An 8,563-nucleotide genomic window follows, 5' to 3' on the forward strand; every position below is an offset into this window, starting at 1 on the left:
AGCGGCTTGAATGCAGATAAATGAATTTCACACAATTCATTTCAGGTCTGATTATTTTATCTGCATGTCTTCGATGCCAAGTGGGAACAATAGGCTTCTTTAAAAAATGATGGGGTACAATAAACTGCTCTAGGCAGTTGCATTGCTGAAGTGAAGTCAAGGCAGAGGAACATATGGTGAAATATATTTTTAATTACTTTTCAACAATGTTAAATGTTTTTCCCCCCCTTATTTTCATATTTAATGTTCTTCATCAAGCTTGCTTAAATAGGCAGCTCCGGAGGAGCCCCACCACTTAGTACAATAACACATGACTAATGTTATGGGCAGGACTATATATAACTATATGTCAGCAGCGTTTTTGCCACAGGAGCCTCAGAACTTGGTTTGCAATGCTTTCTGTCATTGCAGGAAGCTGCTGTTTTCAAGTTTGCGGCTATCAAGTTGGTTTTGTTTTGTTCTATTTTGGTTTTTACATACAGAGCAGGAAACATGTTACTGCTAAAGTAAACTCAGCAAAAGGGAGTGCCACTGGGCCTCACCTAAGGCAGAGCCTCCGTTTTCAGTCTTCATCTGCCAAACACCGGCCCCTTCCTTCCCACCCTGATCTGCCAGCCAAGAATCAAGTGAATAAACTAGATTACTAAAGCAGTGCTGTGATCATATAAAGACTAAATCAGAATCAGGCAGTCTAGCTCACTGCCTTTCAACATCCGGCAGCAATGCTCCACGGTTTCTGATAAGGCCCTTTCACAGCCCTACCGAGACACGGCAGGGATTTAAACTAGAACCTTCTACCTCTGTTCTACCACAGAGCTACGGCCCCTTCACCAACTCTTTAGAATGAAAAGCCTTTTGGAGATGATCTAATCATAGTGCCACCATCTCAAACATTGTTCAAGAGTACAGGGTGCAAAGAGAAGACCTTCAACTTCCCAGTCATCTACTCATACATTTTCCAGATGTGGGTGCGCTTGAATGCCAGAATCACAGGGTAGCTCCATTCAGGGCCTATGAGAGGAATTTTATCAGGGGGTACAAAGTTTCTTCTGGGCCCCTTCCCAAATGGGGAGGGACGCAATGGGAGCAGCAGAATGGGGGGCAAAATAGGGCAGGGGGAGGCTGCTGACAGCCACAATAGTCACTGAAGCCCAGGTCAACTAGGCTTCTTGATGCAGAGCCCAGGTCTACCTGATATGCGGCATTGGCAGATAACTAAAGTAATATGGAAAAACAAACACACTCCGAAATCCCTCTAAAATCTTTGAAATATAAAAAATAAGTTTCAGAAAATTAGCATCATCGTATTTAGGCTCACACTAGAATGAGCATTTGCCTCAGCTGTAACCCCACAGCTGGGTCCCTGAGCTTCTATACACTCCTTCATGGTTATGGGATCCACAAGCCGAAAAGCTACTGTAGCAGGCCAGGTTCCTCCCAGATTAACACTGTGTTAAGGAGAGTCATGGATGCTTTCCTGGGACTGGTGTGTATGGCTTGTGGCAGCAGTTAACACTGCATGCACATTGTTGTGCCCCAGCATCATGTGCTGGCAGCAAGTTCAGGTGAGATAGGAAAATGTCAGATCCCAGGAACTTTCTGAGCCCCCTCCTTTGGCTCCTGGGCCCCCTTTCTTACCCTGGGCTCAGGCACAAATTACCCTCTTTACCCCCCTCGCCTAGGCCCTGGCTTCATTAACTGAATTTACTTTAGCAGCACCAAGATTCCTAAACTATATGCAAAAATGGGGTGAATCGGGTATGGCCAAGATCTTTTCTATGCCCAAGTGGGTCAGTTAGTGGAGCGTAAATTTGATGGACCAGGGTTTGAGAACCTGCTGAGGTCTTGGTCCTCCTTACGGCCTGAGGCTATAGCTAAATGATAAAGCAGATGCTTTTCCAGGTTCAATCCCTATGTGAAACCCTGGAGGACCACTGCCTGCCAGTAGACAAAGCTGAGCTAAATGGACCAAGGATCTGACAAGGTATAAAATGACTTCATGTGTTCACAGGAATCAGTGCAATAATTGTCAAGAAAATAATCAACAACTACACTCAGGCCCAAACCAAAAGTGCAGCTGTTTTGTGGAGCTCAGGTGGAGCCACTCACATGCAAATTTTGTTGATCTCAGAGCCATCCTGGACTCTCTAAACAGGGAACAATTGTAATTCAAGCAGTCTTAGATGTAAGACTTCTGTGTACTTTAGTTAAAGCTCTGTATACTGACCCTATCATTAAGATGAAAATGGCCAGACAGGTCAAACAACAAAACAAAGGACACCTGAACTTCTGGAGAGATAAAAACAAGAATGCATTTTCATTCCTTTCATCATTAACTTTTACATTAATGATATCATTACAAAACTAAAGGATTATCCTTTCCCCTTCCAATAGCTGGTTTAAGAATATTGTTTAATGTTGAGCTGGTTGGATGGTACATTGCTTTTTGTAATATGTAGATGAGCATTTGGGGGTGACTCTTGGGCACTGCTGTAAAAATCATCAATTAGATGAAGACCAAAGTCCTTAGCTTTGGCAAATGACTCCTGAAACTTGTATGGAGGGTAGATGTCAAGGTAAACAAATAAGGCTGCAATCCTATCCACACTTACCTGGGAGTAAGCCCCATTGGCTATAATAGTACTTCTGAGTAGACATGCATAGGATTGAGTTCTAAGTTAGATCTGTCTGCCATCTAGGCCTATCGTTTTCTCAAATATATAGCCAAAGAGCGAAATAAATGGCACTGTGAGATTCAGGACTCAAAAGGGGAGCCAACAGTGTGCTTCTTTAAAGTCTTTGGAACTACATTATTCTGACAATTGCCATGTGTGACTGAAGTTTGGAGATACAACGGAGAGGTCACAGTTGCACAGGGAAGCATTTGTACTTCTTAGTGTAACTAACAGCTCTCACGAACTACTCACAGATTGACAGCTCAATCCTCTGCCTGTCTTCTCAGCAGTAAGTCCCATCAAGATAAATGGCACCCACTCCCAGGTAAGTTCATAGGATTGCATCCAGAAAGCCCAATCTCAACAAGTGCTGAGCTGCCCTTTTACAAGAGCAAAACACAGTTCTGCTGTGGTCATACTGTGGTGCATTACACATGCTGCTGGTGGCCATTTTCAGGCCACTGCCACAAAGGACGGCATTGCCAGAGGTTTGCTAACTCCATCAGCTACCTCTGGCAGTGAAGGAACGCCAGCAACAGAGGCTGAAAGTGGCAGCAGGTGGGAGGAATGGTGCAGGAAAAGGGAAGTTTCTGTGTGGGAAGGGAAGCAGAATACCGCGGGGGGGGGGGCAGATCTCGGCAGCACCAATGTACATTTTATCTCCCCATTTCCTAATCCCATTTCCTGTCCCTGTTTCCTGTCCTCTTCTCTCATACTTACTCCCCTTGGACCTTTACCAGCAGATGAGCTGACATAGATGCTGGGGGCGACATGCTTTGGGCAGCATCCAGGCGGCACCCAGGCCCAACCCTATTGTGGACCAGCACCAGCACTGAGCTCCAGCATTGGTGCTGGGTGTCACAAGCATGCTATAAGTCACATCCATGACAGCCAGAGAGGAGTCAGCAGCAGCCCAGCACCAAATGAACACCACCTGGAGCACAGTAAGAGCTCCGGGTGGTGGTGAGGGCCTTGGGGGGAGGCATTCTGGGGGGAGGGGAGGAATTGGGGCAGGAGGTGGTGGGACTGGCAGAGATCACTGTGCCTTATCCCGTCCTCCATGTTGGACTGCAATACCCAACACAGAGGCTCTCAAGTCTGCACCGGCAAAATACCTGGTGCAGACCTGAGAAGCCTCATTGAGGGACTTGGGCTTTGCTTGGGAGAAGGGGTCAAAAATCCCCTTCCTCTGCGGAAACCTCCAACACCCTCAGAAGTGCCACTGAATGCAGCAGTAGCCATTCTGTCACCACTGCACCCAGCAGCGCCACCAGGGATAGGATTGGGCTATTAGTTAAAACTGTGCTCTTCCTCACTCACTGATTTGATATTGGAAGCTTTGTATTACTCTGTCTCCATTTTATGAATGCTCATTTGTATATGAAAACTGAGCTTTAACGTAGGGTCAGTTTGTAGTTTGTAATTTGCTTGTGTGCAGTATTGATTAAAGTTTATATATGCACCAAGAAAATTAAAAAAAGATTTTGTAGTGGCTTTTGCATTCGTGAACTTTTTATAAAATTAGTTGAGGTATATAGATTAACTTTTAGTTCAGTGTTTTGCCTACAACGACATGCTCAAAAAATGGAAGATGTCAGCAGCAAAGCAGGGATTGTAACTAAATGCTGTTTGTTAGTCTATAAAAAGCAGGTATTAGAATACCTTTGCTATTAATGTACATGCCCTGATTTAACTAATGAAACTTGTACAGTGATTAATATTGAAATGCTCTTGCACAATTGTACAGCTCTAGCACCTGGCACAAATGGAGATCTCGGGTGACCCAGAGCTTGCCAGAATTATAATGAGTGTTCGGTCTCCTTGTGTGGTACCCACTCCCTGGGAGGTACCAACCAACCAAAGCCTCTGGCCATAGACTACTCCCAACATTTTGTTCAGCATGTTCCACTTTCACACAAGGTGTCTGGGATGAGTTCTCTTTTATTCTTCCTAAATATATTTTTAACAATCCAACCATTGGAATCACCTTATTTCTCCATTTGTGATCGTTTTCCTCAGGCAAACAGGCAGAAAGGGGAACTGTCAGGCCATTTGGGGGGCACTGCTGGGCACTGACTCATCACATCTGGATTCTGTTCCAAACCATTATTGGATTTTTTCTTTCTTTCCGTTTGTCAAGAGTTGGCAGTTTGATGACATCACCAAACCCAAATCTCAGGTGTTTGGATGCATCCAACCTGGCAACCCTGTCCTTGTGTCATGGCTGCTGCCAGAAATATCAAGTCAGCTTCTCGGTGTAGTTAGCTGCTGGTATAAAGCAATTTTTCAAGACTTTTCCTCAGTCCAGGTTGTGCATCTGGACTTCCCCATACAGAGCACAGGACAGGAGCCACAGACTGTGTCCCTAGCATAGACTGCAGCCTCCTGGCAAGAACAGAGCAAAATAGGAGGAGGACTCTAGAGAAATCTTTCCACTGGTATCATTCATTTGTTCATGTTTAAATGGATATAATTCTTTCACATGCAAGGTGTTGAAAGATTAATTGATGCTTGCAAAGAGATGGGAAATCTTCAAAGTGCTGTAAGATCAGATCTAAGAGATTTTATTCCAGTTTTCCATTTGCTTGATCAAGGTATCACTGGAGACTCTTCTTAAATCAGTCCATTCCTCAAGACACTCATTATATGGGGCTGGAGGTGGCACATGACCATGAAGAACACAGGAAAGAGAGATTGTTTTTTTAAAAAAAATGCCAATTTTTTAAAAGAAAAATGGCAAAACGGGCAGGAGGTCTGCCTCAGTTGGTTGAGCTGCCACCTTGTATGCCTGAAGATCTGAGGCTGCCAGTTCGGAACAACCGGAAGTACCCGAGAACTGACGACATGCTGATATACTTATGAGCTGACCCTCGGTGGCAGAGAGGAGTTGCCTTCAAGTGGAGCGTGGGAGGCAAAGGGCCAGAGAGAGGCCAGACCAGGAAGGAATCGAGCTGGAATGAGGAGTTCTATGAAAGACTAGAACTATTCAATTGTAAAAATCCCTATGGGGTTTAGAACAGCTTGCCTATGTAAACCACCTTGGATTAAAGTCTGAGGAGAAATCTGACCACCAAAGAAAGGTGGTATATAAATACCTGTATAAATAAAATAAAATAAATAAAAAGGGAATTTTTCAGAAATTGCCTGTACAATGATAAGCAACAGCAAAATAAGGAGGGGAGCAAGCACTCACGCAAAGAAATTATACCATTTATGTACAATGAAATGCTATGATTTCTGATGAAGTTTTTAGTAAAACCAGGAAGGCATTAAGGGCTTTTTGCATTCCCCTAAAAAATGCTTCCGTTTCTGTTAATGATAATGGGTTTTGGTAACTGCAGTCACAAGTCAATGGTCATAAATCCCAAGTTGTGGATACACCGTTTCCAAGCAGAGCTGGGTGAGCCACCAGACTACAACCAGATTCTCCATCATTTTCATGTGACAGACTAAGGTCTCAGGTCACCTGCATAGGGAAAGGCATATTCAATTGTCCTGCTCCCTTTAGTGTGTTCCTTTATAATACCCCTGTTATAAAAATTTTCTATTTAATATTGCATTATTGCAAATGGGAAAAGGGGTTGATTCATATGATCAAAGACGTATTCTGCATGTTGGAAACTGTCAAAATATAAATATCTCGTGGTATATTGCAATATGAAATCATCAAGGCTGAAATCTCCACTTAGCCCTGACCGCAGTGGGTGGCCATGGCTACATCATTAGTCCTCAGCCTAACCTACCTCACAAGGTTGTTGTGAGATAAAACAGGGCGGGGATACTTGCAAGTTGCTTGAAAACAGGCATGGATTGGGGGAAAAATGCAGAGTAGGAGTATATTTCCTAGATTTAGAACATTATGAATTACCTTGCTGATTTAGACCAAAGGTTTATCTTTGTCAAGCATACATATTATATATTTCACAGGCGGGACATAATACAACATCCATCCCTGTTTCCCCCCCCCCCCAGCATGCAGTAATCAAAGATATACTGTTTCTCAACATGGAGGCTCTATTCTGTTCTTTGCTAGTATGCCTTGTAGCCATTGTCAGATCTGTCATTGTGAATATGCCCAACCCTTTGTAAAAGTAATCTATGATTGTGGCCTTTGGATTTAATGTAATAGAAACAATTATCATTGCAGAAATCTCTGCAATTTCTGTGTAAAACAATATTTTCACTATCGTGCATATGACTTTCCAAAGCACTTGTCTTTATCTCATTAACTTTTGACTGAAACTATTTGCGTGTAATAGGTCACTGTGTTGCAGAGTGATTCACTAACGAATGATGGTTGTCTTCAGGTTAGTTCCACTTTGATAACAAATTAATGATATACTAGAACAAAAATCTCAGTTTCTGCTCACTCTTTCTGAAGTGAGAGTCAAGAATGATAGTGGCCAGGGGTGAGTCAAACATTCATAAATAAGGTGATTCAGATATCTTCTTGGATCTGCAGAAATGTTCAAGATTACCATACAACACTTTGGGAGAGGCTGTTTTGAGCAGAAAGGACAACTTACTTCTCTGGAAAGGGTTACCGTATTTGAAATACATTCTACTTTGTGTACTGGGCCGAGGTTGTAGAATTAGTTGTGACAGATCTCATGTTCCAAGAATTCACAGGGCTTTCCCCCAGCACCAGTTTCCTGCATTTTACATGCTGGAACGAAATGCGTCTCTGAACTGCGACTTGTGGTTTTCTTTGGAAACTCTAAATAATATTAAGGTATATCCATCACAGAATGAGCAGCTGACATGTAGAATTCCTGCTAAGAATACAGAAAGGAAGATGTGAGCAAATATGTCCAGCATCCAATTTTCCCTTCATATCTTCACCTGTTGAGAGTATTTGGTATGCTGGATGGACGTCTCCAGGGCTCTGGTCAGCAACTAATATTCCTGGAAAGTCACTTTGAGAAGAATGAATAATAGTGAGCCAGCACCTCAAACTTTGCTTTGTAAAACTGCCTGCCAGCAAGGTTACCACAGATACTCCTTTGTACAGTATTCCCTTTTCACCTCCGAGATGGCAACCTCTTGTGTGTCAGTGGTGCTGGCGGTAGTGGTAGAGACTCTGCTCCTCAGGGGTCCACATTTATCTATGGTTCTTCAGTTATGATTCTACCCCTTGCTCTGTGGTGTTGGCAGTTACAGAAATGGCAGACTTTGCAACCTGTTTCCCCATTCACTTTGTAACTGTAGTCTAAAGCATTGTTTGCTCCCTTGTAGGGATCTTGTAAGGTCATCTGCTTTTACCTAAGGGACAAAAAAACGGATTGTTTCTGCACTCCATGTGAGGTGAGCAATATCAATATCCCATTGATATTGTCGGTACCCATATCCTGGAAGGCATGAGGCAAAGCCCTCCATTAAAGTATCCATGGTGTGTACTCTCCTGCAGTCCCCACACTGATGATACAGGAGCCTCTGAGGGACATTTCCTTCATAGTGGAGGAGTTCTGGACAGAGTGGCAGTGCATCTCTCAGCTAACTCAGGGCCCAGCCCTAAGCATGCTCAGCACTGGTGTTTAGCTCCAGTGCTGGCACGGCGTGTTGCAGAACATGCACATCTGTGGCACCCAGAGGGGAAGGGCTGCTGGCGCTGGACTAGTGCCAGTTGACGCTGAACCTCAGTGCCATGTGGAGGGTTGCCCAGTGCTCCAGCAGCACTGGCTGACAGTAAATAGTTTCAGGGCAGGGGAAAGTGGGGGGGGGGGGGGGTTGGATGGAATAGGGCGGAGTGGGAGGAGGAACTGGGGCCAGGAAGGGGTTGGGACTCACTGGATCCTAAAGGCCTGACCCAGAGTCTCTCAAGTCTGCACTGGCAAAATAGTTGGTGCAGACTTGAGAAGCCCCATTGCAGGGCTTTGGGCTATCTGCAA

The sequence above is a fragment of the Tiliqua scincoides genome, chromosome 4 (assembly GCF_035046505.1).
Source record: "Tiliqua scincoides isolate rTilSci1 chromosome 4, rTilSci1.hap2, whole genome shotgun sequence".
NCBI classification, from domain to species: domain Eukaryota; kingdom Metazoa; phylum Chordata; class Lepidosauria; order Squamata; family Scincidae; genus Tiliqua; species Tiliqua scincoides.